Source organism: Schistocerca cancellata, chromosome 5, assembly GCF_023864275.1.
Source record: "Schistocerca cancellata isolate TAMUIC-IGC-003103 chromosome 5, iqSchCanc2.1, whole genome shotgun sequence".
Lineage (NCBI taxonomy): Eukaryota > Metazoa > Arthropoda > Insecta > Orthoptera > Acrididae > Schistocerca > Schistocerca cancellata.
This window is the reverse complement of record NC_064630.1, coordinates 514,289,301-514,314,656: the sequence shown is the minus strand read 5'-3', so window position 1 is coordinate 514,314,656 and position 25,356 is coordinate 514,289,301.

Genomic DNA, 25,356 nt, shown 5'->3' with positions numbered 1-25,356 from the left:
GTCGCTTCTGCCTTGGTGCCAATGATGGTCGTATGCATGTTTGGCGCCGTGCAGGTGAGCGCCACAATCAGGACTGCATACGACCGAGGCACACAGGGCCAACACCCGGCATCATGGTGTGGGGAGCGATCTCCTACACTGGCCGTACACCACTGGTGATCGTCGAGGGGACACTGAATAGTGCACGGTACATCCAAACCATCATCAAACTCATCGTTCTACCATTCCTAGACCGGCAAGGGAACTTGCTGTTCCAACAGGACAATGCACGTCCGCATGTATCCCGTGCCACCCAACGTGCTCTAGAAGGTGTAAGTCAACTACCCTGGCCAGCAAGATCTCCGGATCTGTCCCCCATTGAGCATGTTTGGGACTGGATGAAGCGTCGTCTCATGCGGTCTGCACGTCCAGCACGAACGCTGGTCCAGCTGAGGCGCCAGGTGGAAATGGCATGGCAAGCCGTTCCACAGGACTACATCCAGCATATCTACGATCGTCTCCATGGGAGAATAGCAGCCTGCATTGCTGCGAAAGGTGGATATACACTGTACTAGTGCCGACATTGTGCATGCTCTGTTGCCTGTGTCTATGTGCCTGTGGTTCTGTCAGTGTGATCATGTGATGTATCTGACCCCAGGAATGTGTCAATAAAGTTTCCCCTTCCTGGGACAAAGAATTCACAGTGTTCTTATTTCAATTTCCAGGAGTGTATAACTGAAATGGGTACATGACCTTCAGCACTGGACATTGGCACATTGGCAGAGTGTTGTATGGTCTGATGAATCCCGATACCTTCACCATCAAGCTGATGGGGAGGGAGGGGGGGGGTGCTAGTCTGTTATCTTCCAGGGAAACAGCTCCTAGACACCTGTACTGCATGACCATGACAAAATAGTGGTGGCTCCATAAAGCTCTGGGGAACATCGACATGGGCATCCAAGCGTCCAGTGGAGCTTGTGCAATACATCCTGATGGTCAAGCAGTATTGTACACTGGTCACTGGTTACAGACCACAGACACCACTTCATGATGATTGTGTTTCCTGATGACAATGACATTTTTCAGCAAGATATTGCACCATTTTACAAGGCGAGGAGTGTGAGGGACTGGGTCAAGGAACACAGTGACATGTTCCAATTGATGTGCTGGCCCCACAGCTCGACAGATCTGAACCTGATTGAACACATTTGGGATATGACTGAACGTGGCATCGGAGCTCATCGCCACCTTCCCTGGAATTTATAGGAGTTTGGTGACGTGTGTGCAGATGTGGTGCCAACTCCCTCCAGTGACCTACCATGGAGTCATTTCTTCCATGACATGATGCATTGATTCTGTTAACCATGCCAAAGGTGGACATAGCAGCTGTTAAGTAGGTGGTCATAGTGTTCTGGGTGATCAGTGTACATTGTATGGATGCTGTCAAATGTTTGTACAATATGTCTTATGAAAATAAACATTCATCTTACAATATTTATAGCTCCTATACTTAGTTCTACTTTTCTAATCATAACATAAATTGTTACAAAGTACAATGTTCATGAACATTAATTTACAATCTATGGTTATTTTAAATATTCATTTACTATGCAGTAGCTAATATTTAGAAAACATTTTTTTACACTTTGGCTAAAAGTGTGGGAATCATTTGCATCTTTTATTTCTCGTGGCAGTCTATTGTACAGTTTTATTCTGTGGTATAATACACTATTTTTAGTTTTTGACTTTTTTCTGTTTAGATGTAAAAAATGTCTGGATTTGGTTCACTGGTCATGTATTGTGCTGTTCAAGGTGCACAGATTAAGATTTTTTCTTATGTACATTATGTTGTGTTAGATGTATTCAGAAAGAACTGTCAGAATTTCTAGCTTTTTAAATACATCCTTAGAGTGTGCCCTGTTACTGATATTTGTTACTATTCACACAGCTATTTTGTGTATTTTGAAAATAGTCTCTATTTCCCAGCAGTTATTCCCCAAAATATTATCCCGTAACTGAGGATTGAATTCATATATCCAAAGTAGGTTACTTTGACGCATGAAATATTGCACATTGATGCAAGTATTTGCAGAGCATAACATGCTGAGGATAGCTTCTTTGCCAAAATTATCACATGTTCTGTACATTGCATTTAACAGTCTACATTCATCCTCAAGAATCTGGCATCAGTTACACAATCTGGTACACTATAGTTTACTTTCAGTGTAGTATCACTGGGTTTTTTATTTAGTCAGAAGTTTATGCAGTTTCTCTTTTACACATTTAAAGTTACTCACTTCCTTAAAGACCAGCTGTGGACATCTCTGAGAGCTTTGTTGTATGGATTTTTCTGCTAACTGAATTGAATTTTTATCTGTAATTGCTAAGGTGATGTCATCAGCAAACAGAATTTTATTCTGATACTCTGTGGGAAATCATTTATATATGCAAGGGAGAGGACAGGATACACTTCATTTCCCTGGGTGTCACCTGTGTTAATATATTTCAGATTTCGTAAGAGTTTTACTACTAGTCTTTTAGAGATAGTGAGATTTCAGCTCTTTGCACCCAGTTATCCAAGTATGACTTGAGCCATCTTTGTGCCATAACCATTATTCTCAATACACTGGAGCACCAAAGAAACTGGTATAGACACACATATTCAAATACAGGGGATAGGCAAAATAATGTGAACACCTCCTACTTATTTGGGAATGGTTTATTAATAAGGGGTTGGCCTTCCATTTTCCAGAAGTACAGCTGTGATTCTTTTTGAAATACTGGCATTTAATTACTGTATAGTCTCCAGTGGAATGTTATGCCTTCTTTAATTATAACCTCTTCTAACTCATGTAGTGACAAGGGAAGTAGAAATCTGCTCCAGAGTCTACGGTCCAATACCGGCCCACAAGGGTTCGATAATGTTCAACTCCGGGGACTGTGCTGAGAAGGGAAGACACTGCAGTTCACTCGCATGCTCCTCATACCAAAATTGTACTGTCCTGGCTGTGTGAATGGGTGCATTATCATCCTGAAATTTGGCTTCATTGTTGGGGAACAACATTTGAATCATGGGGTGCACCTTATCACCTAAAATGTTCACATAATCATTGGCTGTAACATGCCCTTTGAGAGCAATGGTGGGACCAGTAGAATACCATGATATGGCTACCCACACCATCACACTTCCACCACCTTGCTTAACCACTGGAATGAAGCAGTGAGGATTGTAGACTTCATTTGGCATTCTCCAGACATAAACCCAGCCTGATGTTGTAAATAACAAAAACATTGACTAGTCAGACCATATGATGTATTTCAACTGACCAGCCATCCAGGATTTAAGCTCCTGATACCATGTTTTACGCTCCTTTGTGTTGTTTGTCCATCACTAATGGTTTTGGTTCAACAGCTCATCCTTGAATATTCACTTTATTATGTTCACAGTGGACAGTGTCGATAGATATGGGGTTCAAAGATAGCTATTGAGCTCTGCAGTCACTTTAGCTGGCATAGTTTCGTGTTGCTTTGACACAATTTGTGTTAGTATATGATGATCTCTGTCATTTAGTTTTGATTTGTGCCCACTATTATGTTTACACAATGATGTCTTTCCATGGTTTTTGTAGGCTGTCATGACTGTTGAAACAGTCTCTCTTGAAACATTCAATAAGTTGGCTGTCTTGGTTACTGACGCTCCAGCTGATCAGACCCCCACAATCTGCCTTCCTTGGAACTGTGATGTGTCTTCATGGCACGTCAACCTTGGCCTCTAAATGCAAATACAAAGTGTGCACTACTCGTGAACAACCTGCACTGATGCCTAGTCCATACTGAACACTCACAGTCTAGAATGACATGTGTCTTACCAGTGTTGTTGACTGTCAAACACAACCATCCCATTACTACCACTGTTCACATTTTTTTGCCTATCCCCTACACAGAGATATGTAAACAAGCAGAATATGGTGCGGTCGGCAGTGCCTTTATAAGACAACAAGTGTCTGGCCTAGTTGTTAGATTGGTTACTACTGCTCCAATGGCGGGTTATCAAGATGTAAGTGAGTTTGAATATGGTGTTATAGTGGGCGCATGAGCAGTGGGATACAAATGTTTGAGGTAGCAATGATGTGGGGATTTTCCCATATGACCATTTCATGAGTGTACTGTGAATATCAGAAACCTGGCAAAACATCAAATATTCGATATTGCTGCAGCCAGGAAAAGATCCTGCAAGAACGAGACCAACAATGTCTGAAGAGAATCATTCAATATGACAGAAGTGCAATCCTTCTGCAAAATGCTGCAGATTTCACTGCTGGGCCATCTACAAGTGTCAGCATGTGAAGCATTCAATGAAAAATCATCAATATGGGATTTCAGAGCTGAAGGCCCACTCGTGTATCCTTGATGACTGCACAACACATAGCTTTATGCCTAGCCTGGGTCTGTCAGCACTGACGTTGGACTGTAGATGGCTGGAAACATGTTCCCTGGTTGGACAAGCCTCGTTTCAAATTGTATCAAGTGGATGGACGTGTGTAGGTATGAAGACAACCTTATGAATCCATGGACCCTGCCTGTGAGCTGGGGACTGTTCAAGCTAATGTAGGCTGTGTAATGGTATCAGGCATGTGTAGTGGGAGTGATATGGGACTCCTGATATGTCTAGATATGACTCTGACAGGTGACACGTATGTAAGCTTCTTGTCTGACCACTGCATCCATTCATGACCATTGTGCATTCCAGTGGACTTGGTCAATTCCAGCAAGACAATGTGACACCTCACATGTCCAGAATTGCTACTGAGTGGCTCTTGGAACACTCTTCTGAGTTTAAACACTTCCACTGGCCACCAAACTCCCCAGACATGAACATTATTGAGCATATCTGGGATGCCTTGCAACGTGCTGTTCAGAAGAGATCTCCACCCCCTCATGTTCTTATGGATTTATGGACAGCTCTGCAGGATTCATGGTGTCCGTTCTCTCCAGCACTACTCCAGACATTAGTTGAGTTCATGCCACGTCATGTTGCGGCACTTCTGCATGCTTGTTGGGGCCATCACAATAGTAGGCAGGTGTACCAGTTTCTTTGGCTCTTCAGTCTACTTATAATTTGTGTAGTAAATTTCTGTGGTCAGCTGTGTTGAAAGCCTTTGATAGATAAAAAAAAAAGTAATGTGTTTTGCATTCTCACCCTTGTCTAGTGCTTCAAGTACAACTTTAGTAAACTGTGGTATAGCTGACTTCGCACTTCTTGTAGACCTGAAATTGGATTGCAGAGAAAGTTGTGTTTACTTAAGTCTTTAATTTATTTTTCATTAGTGTTTCTGTCATTTTGGAAATGTAAGATGTTAAAGAAACTGGTCTGTGGTTTTCTACATTTTCTGCATTGCTATTCTTTAGTATTGGTACTGATGTGCTTGTTTCAGGTATTCAGGGAAGCAGTCAGATCTGAAAGATTCATTAATTATTATTGTTAATGGGGTGTCTGTGTTGTTTATACATTTCTGTTGGTTACACGTTTCTGACGTGAATCTCATCTAATGTTATGGATTTTTTATTGTTTAATTGGTGTATTACTTGTGCCACCTCTTTCTCTGTTGCTGGAAAGAGCACCATTAAGTGTTGCGGCTGGTTGTCGTGGTGTACAACATATGTGTCTGGAAATTTCTCTTGCAGTTTCTTAGCAATACCACTGAAGCACTGATTCACAAAATTTGCTAGTTCATTTGGATGGCTGACTTGAACATCTTTGCTTTTTATCTGTGTTTCCAGAATTTTTCTACAACATTTGCTGTCTTCTGTTTGATTATGTTCGATTGATTGCTTTTGTTATCTGCTTTCAATAATGTTTTACTGTTTGTACGTTTTTTGCAGCTGGCAATACCTTTCCATAAGTTCTGCTGTAATTTTTGTAAAATTCTGTAAAAGCTGGGTCAATCTGGGTAATTTTGATGGATATGAGATGCCTTAAAGTTTCAGAGGCTATTTTGAAACTCTGGTTACCAAATGAAGCTCAAATGGAATGCAGTGTTTTGGGAAATGCTTCCTCAATTTTAGTTTAAATACTGTAGAGAACTTTTTAAACATTTTGTTTACTTTGTTTCTGCATACACTTCCTCCCACCTTTCATGTTGCAACTGGAATAAGAACTGACGTACGGTAGGTTTGATTCTGAGAAGACCCTTCTGTATGCATTCAATTTAACAGACCTTACTACATAAATATTTTCTTTTAATGTTTGAGAGAGATGATCTGATAGGCTTAGATTTTGAGCAAGTAACTTGAAGTGTTTTCTATGTCTGCTGCTATATGGTCTATTACTGAAGAAGATTGCTTGGTCACTTTAGCTGGATAGTTTACAATCGATGTTATGCTGTAGCTGCAGCAACAATTTCATTAATTGATATTTAAATCCCCATGTATATCTATCAAATCCGGTGGAAACACTGACTGTTAACTTTTATTTTTAGACAGATGAGAAGCTTAGCTTTCAAAATCCTGTTTAGTTTACCAGACACAACCCACATCTTTTTTTTCTCTTCTGTTTATTTCTTTTTCAGCCCATACAGTTGAGCCTTCACCCACTCTAAATACAAAAAACCATCAATTGGTTCCACAATTACTGTTGATTTATACTGTTTTCTTTCTTGGGTGTTCATTGTATACTAGCTTAGTATTATAACTTTCAGGTCTTCTTTCTAGCTTTCTCTATTAACTTCTGTCAGTTTTTTATGTTTATCTACACTACTGAAAACATTGCTCTGTTGTCAGGAAGGTGGTGTAGGAAATTGCTTTTGTATGTACTTTTCCTTAATTTAAGTATATGAAAACTTCTAGAACCGCTAAGAATAGATTTGGTAACTTGGAATCTCCTTTCTAACTCCTCTTTCAAGTCTGAATCTCTCAGTACCCACATGTTACATTTAAAAAATATCCCATTTCATAACAGGGCTAGTACGAGGCAGCATTACAAAAAATTCTGTACTCATGCATCCACAAGCAAGTACTTGATGTAAATCATCGTCGAAATTTATGCTCCTGCACCAAAATGTACAATCCTTATCAAATAAAGTTAGTGAGATAGAAATATTGTTATCAGATGAACTAAAAGAAGTGTCAGTTATATGTGTTAGTGAGCACTGGTTATCAGAAAATATGTCACATCACACAAGGATAGAGGGCTTTACCCTTTCATCTGTTTTTGTAGGAAAACCTCCATGCATGGAGGAACATGCATATATGTTAGAGAGGACGTCAAACACGATAACTTAAAGTTCACTAACCAGCTAGGGGAAGAGCAAAACTTCGAAATTTCTGCTACACAACTGACAAATTTAAATATAATTGTTATTTGCATATATAGAAGCCCAGATGGAAACGTAACTACTTTCATTGAAAATCTTGAGAAGGCACTTAACAGTATAAAAATACATACAAGTATCAAATCCCCCACCAGAGTCACCAAATCGTTAAGCAGTGCTATACATCAGATACTAATAAATACAGATAAATATTTATACAAATCTGTAAATATGAATACAGGTTTCAGTGATCATTATGCACAGTTTATTGAATTCTCAGTAGAGAGTGCAGGAAATACTGAACAACAAATGACAAGAAAAGGTAGAAATTTTAGCAAGCACAACCTAGAACACTTCAGGCACTTACTAAAAGAAGAAACATGGAATGATATAGACAACTATGAGGACACATGTAAAAAGTTTGACATGTTCATGGAAGTATTCTCCCAGTATTTCAATATTTCTTTTCCAGTTAAAAACCAAACATTAAAAACTAGAAAAAGAAATGTTACATGGCTGATGAAAGGATTTAAATATCATGTGCTGAAAAGAGGAGACTTTATGAAATCTCAAAAACACAAAACGTTACAGAAGAATTTCTGGTGTATTTCAAGAATTATAATAGAGTGCTTCACTAAGTCATAAAAGAAGCTAAAAAAACACAAATGATCATCATATAAAAATGGCCAGGAACAAAATGAAAGCCATGTGGAAGATAGTCAGAGAACAAGTAGGAAATGAGACCTCCCAAAATGTAAATCTCCAGGTAATCCAAGATGGCAAAAAAATTACAAATCCAGAAGAAGTAGCGAATGTTTTTAATACATACTTTGCAAATATTAGTGAAAAATTACTCTCTGACATAAAATCTTCAAATAAAAATCCTGCTACAACACCATCAAATCAAAATAGAAACTGCAACTCCCTATTTCTTACTCCAACCAACCCTAAGGAAATTATACTATCAATTAGAGAGTTAAAAACAAAATTTTCAACAGGTGTGAATGAGATTCCAGATTATGTCATTAAAAATGTGGGTGAACTCATTGCAGGTGTGAATGAGATTCCAGATTATGTCATTAAAAATGTGGGTGAACTCATTGCAATACCCTTAGCCCACATTTTCAACAGTTCATTAACAAATGGAGTCTTTCCTTCCTGCTTAAAGACAGTGCAACTGAAACCACTGTTCAAAAAGGGTAAGAAAGAAGACATAGCCAATTATAGACCTATTGCCTTGCTATCTACATTTTCGAAAATACTAGAAAAAATTTTTCAGAAGAGGTTGCTAGATTTTCTAGAAAAGTGCAAAATATTATCCACAACCCAACATGGCTTCCGGAAAGGCCAATCAACAGAAACAGCAATATATGGATTTCTGGGTGAAGTACTCAAAAAAATTGATAGTGGACAAAAAGTAACTGATCTGTCTAAGGCTTTCGACATCATAGACCACACCCTATTGCTGCAGAAGCTTGAAAGAATTGCTATCGTATCTTACTGACCGCAAAAAAGTAGTAGAAATACATTTCCACAAAGAAAATTAAATCAACAAGTCACTATTCAGATTATAAAGCAGTAAAATATGGAGTACCGCAGGGCTCGGTACTGGGCCCCATCCTATTTTTGATATATATAAATGACCTAACATCAACCAACCAGTACCATAGCTCTATCCAGTTTGCAGATGACACAAGCATATTAGTCAGTGGGAAGACTGCAGAGATACTACAGACAAGACTGTCAGAGGCATTAACAAATGTTGTAAACTGATTCAACCAAAACAAACTAATAGTAAATAAAAGTAAAACAGTAGCATTAAATTTTCATAACGTCAAGAGAAACACTGAAGAGGATATAAGAATTCAGATGTCAGACACAGATATTGCAAGTGTGCCTAATACAAAATTTCTGGGGGTCTGGCTACAGGATAATCTTAGATGGGAAACTCACATTGACAACATATTAAAGAAGCTAAGTACCATGTGTTATTTAATGAGAGTGCTAGAAAACTGCTGTCATAAGAACTGTCTAATGACAGTTTACTATTCTAATATACATTCTGTCCTAAAATATGGGATCACTTTCTGGGGTAACTTGCCATCCTGCCTAAAACTCTTCAGGATGCAAAAAAGAATAGTGAGAATCATGGCTGGAATAAAAAGAAACAAACCATGTAGACCATTATTTAAAAGGATGGGGATTCTTCCCCTTCCATGTTTATAAAGAAATATACAAAACAAATCCTAGTATCCTCCCCAAAAATGAAAATGTTCATTATAATACAAGACAGAAAACTGACTTTCATGTACTCCATACAAAAACCAGTTCGTGCCAAAAAGGAACATTACACCATGGAAAAATTATCTACAATAAATTGCCAAGAGAAATTAAAGTAAAGACTGATGTAAAAAATTTTAAAGCACCATTAAAAGAATATCTGTTGACACATTGCTTTTATAGCGTGGAAGAGTTCCTCCAAAATCCTCGAGAGTCTAAGTGATGATTATGCAAATACTGTAACCATTAATACTGGCCTATAAATACATTCAGATGTAATTCTCAAGTTTCTAATGGGGTTCAAGTATAAGTTGTATACCGACTTGCCCATTATATGAAGTAAAATTCTGTGAATGCAATTCTCTAGTGTACATGGCAATTCATAGTGTAGAAGAGTTCCTCAAAAATCCTTAGAGCTTAAGTGAGGATCATGCAAATACTGTAATCATAAATATTGGCTTATACATGTATTCAGTTGTAAACTTCCAGTTTCTAATGCGGTTTAATTATAACTTACACATTGACTTGCCCAGGATATGAAGCGCTGTAAAATTTTGTGAACATAATTTTCTAGTTTCTAAAGTGTTTTAATTGTAAGATATACTTTGACCTGTCCAATATCTGATGTGCTGTACTGTACATGTAAGATTTACTGGACCAATAAATACAATACAATATGGCCCATTCTGCGATGGTACCCATTTATCAATTGTCACTGCAAGAATGCTTAACGTTTGTTCTTATGCATCATCCTTCAACTCTCCTCCTCAAAGAACCATGAACTCACACAAACACGTCCAGCTGCCCCTCAGATTTGGTTAGATATATGGGACACACACTCCTGTAATGTGAGTATTTTTTGACAGGTGTAGAATATGCCAATGCCCAGGCTTAAGTCTTGATGAACAGAAAATCATCCTATTAAACCTCTTCATGTTGAGCTTTTTTTCTTTCTTTCTTTTTTGACCATTCTCCAGTAGCACCAAGATACTTTGCCACACAGAAATTGGTGATAAACAGCTGCTGTTAGTTTGCCCAGTAAAGTATATGGCCATATGTGTTTGTCACTGATTATATGGCCCTATGTGTTTGTCACTGATAATTCTTGCACACACATTGATACTAAAGTAAACCTAATTCCTTACCTAAATTTGCATCTGCATGTATGTGATTATTGTGAAACTTTACTATCCCTTACTGTATGAATCCCACACCATCCATAAATATAACGCAACTGCAAATAGCAGATTTTCAGTGCTCCATCTTAGAGTCGATTGGTAGAAATGTAATCTGGGAGATGGTCTTATAGCCTGAGAGCTCACAGAAGCTGTAAGTGATATTGATTAAGTAGTTGCTTGTGCAGAATTGACCACACAGGAGGGTCATATCCTCAGCAGCTCCAGTTCTTTGCACACTTGTTTCAGAGTTATTTTCGACTCATTACAACTCTCAGTGTGAGGTTTACCATGAGAATTTGTCCTGTTGAAAAATAATTCCACATGTGAAAGTCACTGGAATATCTTGCTGCACATTTTTCAGGTGACATGTGATGTTGAAGATGATGTTCAGTATGCACGATATGTGCCTATCAGCTAACACTGCTGGCTAAACCATAACACAATACCACATCTGCCATTAACCACATGGAACAATATGACTATTTCACTGCTAGCATTGTTCACACTCCACAGAATCACAGATCTTCTTCTATGCCAACATAACGTCAAAACAAAAAGTAAAGAACTGCTATTGTAGGACACAATTTTCTGACAGCAAAATCACAGTCAGAGGATTTTAGTTATTGGTGTGATGGGGTTTCTTTTTTAGGTTTACCTTTTTATACAGAGGGTCAGTACTGAAAAGAGATTAAAATAACTGAAATTCCAGTGTTGTAAGGTGCACACTATCTGAAAGAACTTATCTATTTTCACAGGAGCATGAAATGTGTTTGCAAAATTCCTCCAGAACTACAAATATTAAAGAACCACTTGTTCAACTTGCTTTATCATCACAGAAGATGTAATGTGGAGCAATTCATTTTACAATCATATTACACGTGCACACCCCTCAGTTCAAATCTCATACTGATGTCAAAGTCCATAGCTGCAAATCAAACTTAAATTTGAAAGTATTTTGTGAGCTGGAATTGTAACAAAAGTGTGTGGTGCAAAGACAAAGACTACAGCAATTATAAATAATGTACTTACACCACATTCTATTAATGTATCAACTAAATGTCATTAGTTTCTTATTTTTGGGATTTGCACTGATGGTTTTCTAGTAGTATTTATTTTCCCACATAAATTCATCACTGTAGTTGGAAGTACAGATGCTGAAAGGAACAGTTGGAAAACAACTTATTCAGAACATTTATTTTGTATTTCATGTATGGTTAGTTTGTTTCAGGTTCCATGGATCATTTAATATTAATGTAATAAATTATTTTATCTATTTTCTGCCAGTTTTTATGCTAATGAAGTAATTTGTCAGAGAAAGGGGCCACTGCTATGCATTAACCTGTGGCATCAACCAATACTTCTGAAGACTCCTGTGTGTTGTATGTTTAAGTCCACAGCTCGTGGTCTTAGCATTACTGCAGCTATATCATGGAGTCCCGAGTTCGATTCCTGGCTGGGATAGAAAGCTTCTTCACTTGGGTACTGGATATTAGTATTGGAAAAATCATTTTATCTCATCTTCATTGATGCACAAGTAGCTGAAGTGGCATCATATAGAAAGACTTGCAGCAAGCAGCCGAACTATCCCTGGGGCGGGGGTCTCCCAGTCCAGCCAATAATACCACACAATCATTTAAGTTCCTTTTTTTGTGGATCCCACCCTTTTATACTGTACAAAGAAGAAAACCCTGCAGTAGAGTTGGTGAGATCCTGGACACGTGGAATCATGGAAGATTGCAGATGGCTGCAGGAGAGAACAAGAGCAACAACACTGAGTCACTGTCATAGAGGTGTATGCAAAACTGTATTATGTTATTAGCTGAAGTAGAAACATGACGCAGCCACACCATGCCCACTGCAACTGTCAGGGATCTTCTTTTGTCAGTTCTGCTATAGCTTCAGGTTCAGGATATTTCTCAGCTTTTGGTCACCTGTAGAAATGCTTAATGATATACAATATTCAGTGAGATCCAAGATGCACTTTACATTTGCCCATTCAAACTTCTTACCAGATTATGTACTAGATGTACTCTTTGCATGAAGAATAACTATAAATGTTTGTTTTGTGGGTGTCAGACCATGGTCCAAGGCACATAAAAAGACATTGGACCACAGTCTAATGCCCCTAAAACAAAATTCACCAAGGACACAAATACCAAATGTGAAAGTTTACACTGTACAGTTAATGGGATTTGAAAATTGCATCACAGCTGCACTAAATTTTGAAGTTCGATGATTACTTTCTGTTAACATTAGCACCCAGTGATGAAGATTAAATTTTCATCTTTAGTTAGAGAAAAATCTGTGCCCGCCTCTTGTAAAAAATAACAGAACAGTCGACAATGGGAAAATTCAGGATGGAATAATGACAATATTATGAAAAACATACATTGCTTCTCACCACGTAGTGGAGATGCTGAGTGGCAGATAGTCACAACAAAAAGACTGTCAAACATGTAAGCTTTCAGGCAAAAAGGCCTTCATCAGAATTTGACAAAGCACACACATGCAATCTCCCTCCCTCCCTCTCCCTCCCTCTCTCTCTCTCTCTCTCTCTCTCTCTCTCACACACACACACACACACACACACACACACACACACACACGCACATGAGCACAGTCTCTGCCTGCCAAGTCTAGACAGCAAGTAGCAGCACATAATGGGAGAAGTAATCTGGGTGGTGAGGGTAAGGAGGAGGCTGCAGGGGTGGGGGGTGGGGGGGGGGGGGTGGGGGGTGGGGGGGGGAGGAGGCAGTCATGAAAATGAGGAATATTGTGCTGGACAGTATGCTCAGTAACTGGGTTGTCCATCTGTTTCTTGGCCCTAGTTTGTCAATGGCCATGCATATGGACAGACCCCTTGTTGGTTGTCATGTCCTCTTTGAATTCAGCACAGAGGTTGCAGCTTAGCTTGTAGATCACTTGACTGGTTTCACAGGTAGCCCTGCCTCTGGTGGGATAGGTGACACTTCTGACTAGACTGGAGAATGTCGTGGTGGGAGGATGCATGCAGCAGGTCTTGCATCTAAGAGTGTCCTACCCACTATCTTACCTATCTTTTCCACAGGGGTATACCATCACTGACATACACAATATCCTCATTCATCCCTACACAACCCCTGCTCCCAAATCCATACCTCATGGCTCATATCCCTTTAATAGACCTAAATGCAAGACCTGTCCCATACATCCTCTCACCACCACCTACTCCAGTTCGTTTACAAATATATTGGAGGCAGTGCTACCAGTGAAACCAGTCATGTGATCTAAAATCTAAGCTGCAACCTTTGTGCTACATTCTAGGTGTGCAAGATGGCCAACAAACTGTCTATCCACATGAATGACCACCGACAAGCTGTGACCAAGGAACAGATGGACCACCCAGTTGCTGAGCCCACTGTCCAACACAAAGTTCTTCATTTTAATGACTGCCTCACAGCCTGTGGCAGTTGGATCCTTCCTTCCAACAACTGCTTTCCTGAACTGCACAGGTGGGAACACTCCCTCCAGTATGTCCTATGTTCCTGTAACCTTCCTAGCCTCAACCTTCATTAGTCACTGTCCTACACCCATCTAGCCCTTTCCCTGCTCCCACTCCAGCACTACACAGCTATCTATTCTGCCAACACACCCACAGTCTTATTTCTTCTTACTTCCCTCATTTTGCACTGCCCCCCCTCCCCCCCCCCCCTGCCCGTTGGCCTCTGCCTAACCTCCCAACTGCATCTAGCTGCCCTACTCTCTCTTCACCTCATTCCTGTATGCTCCCAGCAGCAGAAATTTATCATCTCCCACCCCTACCCTGCTATCCCTCCCCCTCCCCGCTGAGCCTTCTCCTTACCCCCACCACCCAGATTACTTCTCCCATCATGTGCTGCTACTTGCAGCTTGGCCTCAGCAGCCAATTGTCTAATTGTGATGAAGGCCATTTTGGCTGAAAGCTTTTATGTTTGAAATTTCTGTGATAAGTAAGATATTAGTAAGGCTGTGAAAACAAGCTACACCCTATTTTTTTGTGGCTGAATTTTAGGAAAAAAGTGAGACTTTTATTCAGGTCATTATTGTATCTAGGCTAAGAACAAGAATGAACCATGTATCAGTCCTTTCAGGACTGTACGTGGTTTCTTTCCACATTCTCAGGTTAATTTCATTCTCGTGACACAGTCTATTAATGTGACTGTTTCCTGTTAGAAGGTGAGATTCCATTCATGTCAGTAATGCCTTGACGTTGTAGTTTTCCAAGCATACTTTTGTCCCAAGCTTCGTATGGGTCAGAAAATATACCAACAAGATAATTTCATTTTTCTCTTACTATATTATTTTCGCTGCAGAGGACCCTTTATGAAAGCCAAACTGAGAAGGAGTTAACAACTTATTTCAGTTAAATGAATCAGTAATTCTGTCATAGGCCACATTCTCAAGCACTCCTGGGAAGACTGGAAGAAGTCTAAGTCTGTAATTGCAGGTTATCTCCAGTTTTGTACGTCCATATTAATGCAGTTCATTTATATCTGGCAGTGAATATGCCACTGAATGACTGACTGATTACACATATATCTTAAGGATCATCATATCAAGAAAGTATATAGTTTTTAATATTTAGCTAAAACCACAGAAAGCTGAATTACTAATTTTTAGCAACCTAACGAATTTTGTAAACTGGTTTGGGGTCATATCACTGAAATTACTTCCTGTTGGTTGTGTATGTAGTGTCACTCAAAGTAAAACTCACACATTTAGCTGTGGGTGTAATGTTTGCTTCTGCGTGAGGAAGTGATCATTTAGTTTGGTGACAAATGATTCCAATGTGCTATTTTCTTCCACAGTTCTTTTCTGAGCATTCAACGTCATTTGCATTTGATGCTTTTTTATTTTAATTAATACTTTTCAAATTGTTTTCTAATTCTTGGAGGGCTTTATTTTTTGAGCATAGAGCACATATTTCACTTTTTTTAATAACAGAAAGGAGGATTTTACAATATTTGTCTCATTAGAGTTTCAGCTCTTGTCTAGTTTGTCATATGAATGAAGCAGAGTTCTCTCTTTTGAGCACATGATACTTAAATTTCAGTAGTGACCCACCCCTTGTTCTTGCTTCTTTAAATATTTACCTTAGTTTTGTGTAGGATAAAATAAGACTCAAAAGTTATAACATCTCCTTGGGGGAGTGGTGGCATTATCCTCTTACACCATTTCAGTGAGTTTCATACCCATCAAATTTAGGGAAAGATGTTGAGTACAAAACTCAATGAAACATTGCTATGATGTGATGCCAGCCTTTGGCTGATCATTCGAGAAGATTTTGTCATTTGAATATGCTCAGTAATTCTACAATTACATATAAGATCCAGAAGTGCTGCAAGAATGTGTTGAAGAAATGGCTGAATTCTCAATCTGTACTGTCTATCTTAGAATAATTCTTTCTGAAGTTTTTCTTTGACATTATGGTTCTCTGAGGCAGTACTTCTCTTCAATCATCTGAAACTGGTCAGCATATTTTATTGTAAAATTTTGATCATATAAACTATGACTACCCAGTTTTAGATAAGTCATTGACTATCGAGAATAATTCTCTCATTCTGCAGCAGAGAATGCAGTGTTTTGAAACTTCCTGTCAGGTTAAAACAGTGCATTAGACCAAGATTTGAATCCAGAAACTTGCCGTTCTCTTACAGAGTGAACTGTTCAGGCACAACCCACTACCTGCTTCACTTCCGTAATACCTATCTTCTATTTCATAAACTACACAGAAACTCCTTTAATGTATCTTGCAGGATTAACACTCCTGAAAGAAAGTATATTGGGAAGAAATGGTTTAGTCATGCCCTAGGAGATTGTTTCCAGGATGAACTTCCTGACACGTTAAATCTGTGTGCCAGACTGGAACTCAAATGTTGCTATAGACAGGCAATGCTCTTAGGAAAATCTGGAAAGTATGAGAAAGACACTGGCAGAAATGGAACAGGGAGGGTGAGTCAGGGGTTGTGCTTGGATACACACTCAGTAAGGGTGTGACTGGCAAGCTTCTGGTTTCGAGCCCAGTTTGGCACACAGTTCTTATCTGCAGGAAGTTTCAAATCAGTGGACACCCTACCATGGAGTTTAAAGTTCATACTGGGAATAATTTCCTAGGCAGTGGCTTAGTCAGTCAGTGATCTTTTTTCCAGGAACTCTAGTCTTGCTTCCTGGTTCAAGTTTTGATGTGAACAAAATTTTTATTTAATAGGAAGTTTCGAATCAGTGGGCACACTGCTGTGAAATCAGATTAATTCAGAAAAATAACAATTTCCCAGGCTGTGGTTAAGCCATTTCACCATGGTGTCTTTTCTTCCAAGAGAGCTTCAGTAAACTCTGTAAAGTAGGAGAGGTACTGGTGGAAATGAAGCTGTGAGGACAGGTTAAGAGTTGTGCCTGGGAAGTTCAGTCAGTAAAAGAACTGCTCAGGAAATACAAGTTTCTGACCTTGAATCCCTGTCCAGTACACAGTTTTATTCTGCTGGGTAGTTTAACTGATCATCATTTTTACAACTAAATCACTGAAAATGACTGAGTGTTATAACTACATGCCCTTCAGTCCTCATGGACATTTTACTATAGCAAGTAATCCAAAGTTATATATCAACAACTTTAATTGTTCTCATACAGTACTATCTGATGGAACATCAACATTAAAGTCTCTGCAAACAAAATTTCTTTAATTGAGTCAGCATAACCTTATTAACACTGTCTTTAGCTGCTTTCTTAGAATGAAGTTATTTCCTACTGGTGACATGCAAACTGTCATAATTAACAGCAAGTGCATTTTCCTCATCCTTCCTTATTGTGGCACATAATTCAGAGAGAAGTTCATACTCATCAACCTGAAGACTTAACAAATTTTTTGTATATACTGTCACTTAACCTGCCCTTTTACTGGTTGTCCAGGAATATTATTTCAGCTTGCACCCATCAAGATATATCTTTCTTTTTCAGTGTTTTCCATGTGCTGTTCAGATAAGTACAACATATATACTGACATTCTATCTCAAAGACAGATACTAAATAAATGCTCTATAAGTTCAATGCATATTTTGAAGCTGCAGTGTTTTGGTTCATGAGCAGCTATATAACTTGTAATTTTATTTATTCTGCACTTCTATCATTCACAAAAATTTACCATAAAAACAGCCTTGTGAACACACTGGAACTAAGTGGCATATGACAGAGACTGGGTATTTCTGCTAATAAGCCATAGTGTCTTACAAGAAGCAATCAGAAATAAACCATGCCATGCACAATGCAACTAAGTAAGGAGCAGTGCATTGCATCACTCACACACACGTACCTTTATAAACATCCAGTCCTCCTGAGTAATTTTGCAAGTCTTGGAAGTGGCCCATACCAGGAAAACTGTTTCTGAAGTATTTAAGTTTAGTTTATCACTCTCTTAGAATTTTCAGGGAAATATTTTTATTGAAGACACATGGAGGGGTAATTTTAAAGCTTCTTATGACAAAGACTGGCAGGCAGTCCACAAATAACTCAGCAATGACAACTTTCAAGACATTGTTTCTGTTGATAAATGTTTTTACACTATAACATTTCATATTCTGGACATACCAGAGACACTGAATGATGCCAAAGCTGACTGCATTGAAAATGAAATAGACATGGAATGCCTATGACTTTGAAACAACAAGTGCTGGATTGATTTGCCTGATCTGCAGTTACATCTCCTCTGGAAACATGGAGTCACTTGATGACACTGACTGTAGCCTTCATCACATAGAGAACTTAGTGCTTCAACACTAGCACAGACTAAAGCAACAGACCCTTCATCAGGTTTTTTTTCAAATGTATAATGTTTGTGTTTCCAAAAATAACAGGTTGTGTTTTATTACCTGAACCAATTAAGTTTTGATAATAGTAGTGTCTATATTGCTTTTTATAACGACTGGAATCCATTCAGGTATGTGCTTCATTTATGTTACTTCTTACAGAAGCAGCCACTATGGCACTTCTTGCCCAAGAGGTTTCCTCACCTAAGGAACACTTTATCTGTGAACCCTTTATGAATGTATTAATGAGATTTTTTTTGTATTAGTGTAGGTAGCATTGAGATGCAGCTGAGATCACTAAAGCTGAACAAGGTCTAAGTCCTATTAAATTAATATACATGCAATTTGCTGCTGATTTAGCCCCTCTTTTAACTATGATATATCATACATTCCTTGAGCAAAAGTTCATGCCCAGCAGTTACAAAAAGTCTTGGTCACACCTGTCTATAAGAAGTGAAGCAGAAGTAATCCACAAAATAACTGTCCAGTCTCACTGAAATCCATTGGTTGTAGAATCCTGTATCATATTCTGAGCTCAAACATAATGGTATCGAAATTATCTCCTCCCTATCAACCAGCATGGATCCTAAAAACATTGGTCATGCAAAAATCAACTCATTCTATTCTCAAATGAAATCCTGAAAGTGATGAATCAAGGTAATCAGATAAACATAGTACTTTTTGTCCTCCAAAAAATATTTGGCTCACACAGGAAGTACCACAGCTTGAATAACTAAAGTCAAATAAAAATGATTTTACATTATGGATATGTGTCTTTTCTACCAGCCATTAAAGGCATTTGATTGGCATTAGAAACTATGTAGATGCCTATAGCAGAAGACGGTAATACTAAAGAAGGAATGAGTGTAGCACTTGTAACTGATAAGGTATTTCATATATAGCTTCATATATATTTCATATATAGCTTTTAGTTTCATTAGACACATCATCTACAAATAAAGCAGAAATCTACGTAAGACTGTTGTTTAAATGGTTTTGAATCTATAAAAACACGCACAGTCACTGAAGAAACAATACCTTGTAACAGACAGTTATGACAAGCAGATTCACAACAATCACAAATTACGTATTGTATTTCAAAATATGTAGCATTTGCTTGGAACCTATATATGTTAACACACACAATACTTGCAGTTATACTTCCAATGAAATATTGAAATTTCTAATTGTATGCTACAATTTTATTAATTCCAAAAATTGCAGACACAATGACTTCAAAGAATGAGGTCAAAATTCTCACCTGTTTTTATGAAAGAGTTAGTTAAACTGATTGTGAATAAATTGAGCTGATATTTTAAACTGAAAAATGCATCAAAGATAAAATGTGAGAAAATATGGTGGCTGCTTAATATGAGGGTGGTTGTAAGGGCACCTGGTGCAAATAACATATCTGGCTTTATATGACAGAAAAGAACTCTGTTGCTTCCATTATTTCCATGGGGGAAGTGTTCAACTGAAAACTATTAGTAGCTGTCTATCTGCTATTCTGCAACAGTGTAATTCAGTATTGTGTGGTACAGTGCAATCATATTTTTGTTTGTAACACACATTTTCATTATGAATTTCAAAGATGCAGGGCAACAGAAACAGAAGCACACTGTATGAGTTGTATTTTGTTTCTATTTATCTTCTTGTCTTCTTGAAATCTGATAATTTGCCTCCAGGAAAAAAGATTTCATTATCATGTACATCTTACTCATTTGCTTCTTTCTTTTTTTCTGGGAGTGGAGGGGAGATAAAAATCCCTCAATCTTACCTCATTTTGCTTCATTTGCAGATGGTATCACATATTAAACCATATGTAATATATTAAATATCATCAGCTGACTGACACTTGTTGCCTCCTTAGTACTATGGTCTTCTGCTTTACACATGTATGTGGTTTCTGCATTTTTTCTAAAGTCATCTGCCATCATGAAATTTACATTACATTAGTTGTGTTGCAAAGACCCAGCAGATAGTGATGTCTGGGATGTGGAAAGAAGTCAAAGACATACATTTAATTTTAGGGCAACACAATGAAATGACTTAACATTTTGAAGGACTGTTGTGTTATACTGCTAAATCTAATAATAAAGTAAACTAAAACATTAAATGATAGAGTGCCTGCAGCACAAATTGCCCAACAGAAAGTTCTTTAATTGCTTAACTCCAACACGTTACGCATATTACATTTAATATCTTCTAAGAGATTGTTGAAAATGTGTGTACACCTGGATCTGACTTCCTTCTGCACTAATGTTAACCCCATTAATGTTTTTGCCCCTATTGTTAAATTAATGTTTCCACTATTTTTGGCACCAACAAAAGACATTAATGAATATAAATATTTTGAAGCAGTTGTCAAAATATTAAGTTTTTGAAGAGGTATCTGTAGGACTGCCGTGGCACAAGCACTAGTTCAGTGCTTCTAGATGATTTTGAAGTTAGGCTGACTATGTAATCCAGTCCTAATATTCAAACAATTATGAGAATATTAATTTACACAAAAACAAATTTTGTGCAGTCTTGACTTATCATGGATGCAATGTTGAAATATACGATTACTTTAATGACTGATCACACACTCAGCTTTTGGCCCCTAGAATTGACATCCTGGTGCTGCCATTCTCTTGCACCTCTAAGTATGACCACCGGTGAAGTTGAGATACCGTAAAATAATCAATAATTCATTAATGAATGGAAATATTCTGAATAAATTAATTTATTCATTTTTAAATAGCCTGCAACAGTAGTATAATATTAATATAATATAGCAGTAATATAATATAGTACTGCAAATATAGCTGATCTAAGTTGGATTATTAAGTATAGGAAGTGAGCTCTTACACCCATTTGTAATTCTAAAAACTTAATACTTCATGTATTCTATTGTTTGTTCATTGCTTATGGAGTTCCATGAGAAGCACTGGACTGTATGTACTGAGCCTTATCAGATTTCAATAACAATCCACTTTCCTTGCCCATTTGTTGATGTTTTCAAATATTTCATTAACTGCTTTTTCAGTAAAGGGATTGGAGAAACTTTTAATTCCTGTATTTGTAATATTTGTAAAGAGGGTAAAATTTGCATATTCTGAAATTGCCAATGGAAGATTATTTATGTTTATAAGAAATAACAGAGGATCTAAAATAGAACCTTGTGCTGCATTATGTCCGATTATTTAAAATTCTGAGTTCCTATTGTTATGTGACTAACATGGAAATAACACATTTTGTTTTCTTTCATTCAAATAAGATAACTTCCTGTTTTTACTATTCCATAATATTTTAATTTAAAAAAAAGGCTCAGCAAAGTCACTAGATATTCTAATTGTTCCTAACTATTGATTTATTGGATTAAATTTCTCATGTGTCAAGGTAAAATTAACCTGTTCAGTTGATGGTCATATTGAAATCCAGACAGTGTGTTACTCTGTTTTCTGTAATAAGTGTTTTTAAATGATGAATGTAGTTATATATGATCATCTCAAAAGCTTTTGACAATACTGGCTGTAATAAAATTACTAACTATTGTCTATCTTCTACTACTTTATTTTTTTATTTTTGAAAAGTGGTTTAACAACAGTGTTTTTAAGTTACACTGGGAAAATACCACAAAGTTATTAGGTTAAGCTAGACAGTATATGATATACGATTATTTAAGAACTAATTTCATAATACTCACCTGAATATTCATTTCTACAAAAGGTGATAAAAGTGGACATTTCTTTTGCTGATGCAGAATGAACTTAAAATTTATCAAATTAATTTTAATAGGCTATTGTTCTGCATTTGACTATAAGGATTGTGTGATACAGCTCTCTATGCTACTGTATCATGCACAAGCCTCTTCATCTCTCCGTAACTACTGCAACCCGTACATCTGTCTATTTGTACCCGCTTACTGTATTCAAGCCTTGGACTCCCTTCACAATTTTACAACCCCCACCCCCCCCCCCCCAATCCAACCACTCTCCCACCCTCACACATACACACACACACACACACACACACACACACACACACACACACACAAACCTTCCTTTCTTCCCATTCTGACAGGTGAGTCAATGAATCATTCTCTAGCAAAATTTCAGCAGGTTTCTTACTTGCCATCTTCAGGCGAAGTGTCAGGTTCACGTCTCATCTGGGTCTTTATAGATGCTGGACCATGTGCTTCTCTGCATCCTCAGCACTGGTTGGACCAATCAGATGTGTGCACAACCAGAGCAGCAACGTGTGAAACGGGGTGGGGGGGAGGGCATTGGCGGGTGTGGGGGCCTTAGCATCTTGTCTCATTGCAGCCTGTTTATTCCATCAGCCGCCACCATCCTGTCTCCATCGGTGAGCTCTCGTCAAATTCTTGCTGATGATGTGTCCCATGTGATCCTAAGATGGAGGCCCCTATCGTGGCTGAGCAGGTTAACATTGGCTTATATCTCCACTGCCTATTTAGTAATAGAGTCCCAGAAACCATTCACTCCACACAGCATCTTGGGTTGTTGAAACTGAAACGTGTGTTCTTCACTGAAGCTGCGCTCTGCTACCGCAGATTTTTCCTTTTGTTCAAGGCAAACACTTCGCACATTTTCAGAGATGTGGTGTGTGATGCAACACTGCGTCTGTCCGATATATTGTTTTCCACATTCACAGGAGATGCTGTAGACACCCAGTGTTCTTAGACTCAAGTTGTCCTTCAATGTGACTAGCATATTCCTAATTTTGCTGGAGGATGGAAGATGGTTTTGATCTTGTTCTTCTTCAGTATCCTGGCAATCTTTGTCATGGATGGTCCTGTGTACGGGAGGAACGCCAGGCCATTTTGTCCTCTTCTTCCTGTAGGTCATCCTTCTCCTTCTTGCTCATTTTGAGAGCTTGTCTAATCGGTGTTTCAGAGTAGCCGTTCTTCTGGAAGGTTTTCTTCAGGTGCTGCATCTCAGTAGGTAGACTGTACCTGTCACCCATGTCATGGGCTCAGTGGACAAGAGCAGTGAGCAAGGATTTCCCTTGTGCTGGGTGATGGCAGCTGTAGGCATTGAGGTACAGGACGATGTGTGTTTTCTTTCTGTAGACTGAGTGTCCCAGTCTGCTGCCAATTTTCTTCTTTATTAGGATATTGAGGAAAGGTAGCCACCCATTTCCTTCTAATTCCATTGTGAACTTGATGTTCTTGTGTACGCTGTTCAGATGGTTAAGAAATTCTTTTAGAATGTCCTCACCTTGTGGCCAGACCATGAAAGCATTGTCCATGTTCCGATAGAAGACCTTGGGTTTAAGGCATGCTGTTTCTAAGGTGATATACCTCACCATAGTTGCCAACCATAGGGACATCTCGCTCTCTATAGGAACTTTTTGTCCAACATACAAAAATTACAAAATAAGAAATTAAAAAAGAAAAAGTGAACAAACTATATAAATTTTAAACATTGGTATGGGAAGTTGGCTGTAAGGGCCTACGGCAGGGACAAAACGAGGTGCAGAAGGAACATACACTACTGGAAATTGAAATAAGAACACCGTGAATTCATTGTCCCAGGAAGGCTCAAATGGCTCTGAGCACTATGGGACTCAACTGCTGAGGTCATTAGTCCCCTAGAACTTAGAACTAGTTAAACCTAACTAACCTAAGGACATCACAAACATCCATGCCCAAGGCAGGATTCGAACCTGCGACCGTAGCGGTCTTGCGGTTCCAGACTGCAGCGCCTTTAACCGCACGGACACTTCGGCCGGCTCCCAGGAAGGGGAAACTTTATTGACACATTCCTGGGGTCAGATACATCACATGATCACACTGACAGAACCACAGGCACATAGACACAGGCAACAGAGCATGCACAATGTCGGCACTAGTACAGTGTATATCCACCTTTCGCAGCAATGCAGGCTGCTATTCTCCCATGGAGACGATCGTAGAGATGCTGGATGTAGTCCTGTGGAATGGCTTGCCATGCCATTTCCACCTGGCGCCTCAGTTGGACCAGCGTTCGTGCTGGACGTGCAGACCGCGTGAGACGACGCTTCATCCAGTCCCAAACATGCTCAATGGGGGACAGATCCAGAGATCTTGCTGGCCAGGGTAGTTGACTTACACCTTCTAGAGCACGTTGGGTGGCACGGGATACATGCGGACGTGCATTGTCCTGTTGGAACAGCAAGTTGCCTTGCCGGTCTAGGAATGGTAGCACGATGAGTTCGATGATGGTTTGGATGTACCGTGCACTATTCAGTGTCCCCTCGACGATCACCAGTGGTGTACGGCCAGTGTAGGAGATCGCTCTCCACACCATGATGCCGGGTGTTGGCCCTGTGTGCCTCGGTCGTATGCAGTCCTGATTGTGGCGCTCACCTGCACGGCGCCAAACACGCATACGACCATCATTGGCACCAAGGCAGAAGCGACTCTCATCGCTGAAGACGACACGTCTCCATTCGTCCCTCCATTCACGCCTGTCGCGACACCACTGGAGGCGGGCTGCACGATGTTGGGGCGTGAGCGGAAGACGGCCTAACGGTGTGCGGGACCGTAGCCCAGCTTCATGGAGACGGTTGCGAATGGTCCTCGCCAATACCCCAGGAGCAACAGTGTCCCTAATTTGCTGGGACGTGGCGGTGCGGTTCCCTACGGCACTGCGTAGGATCCTACGGTCTTGGCGTGCATCCGTGCGTCGCTGCGGTCCGGTCCCAGGTCGACGGGCACGTGCACCTTTCGCCGACCACTGGTGACAACATCGATGTACTGTGGAGACCTCACGCCCCACGTGTTGAGCAATTCGGCGGTACGTCCAC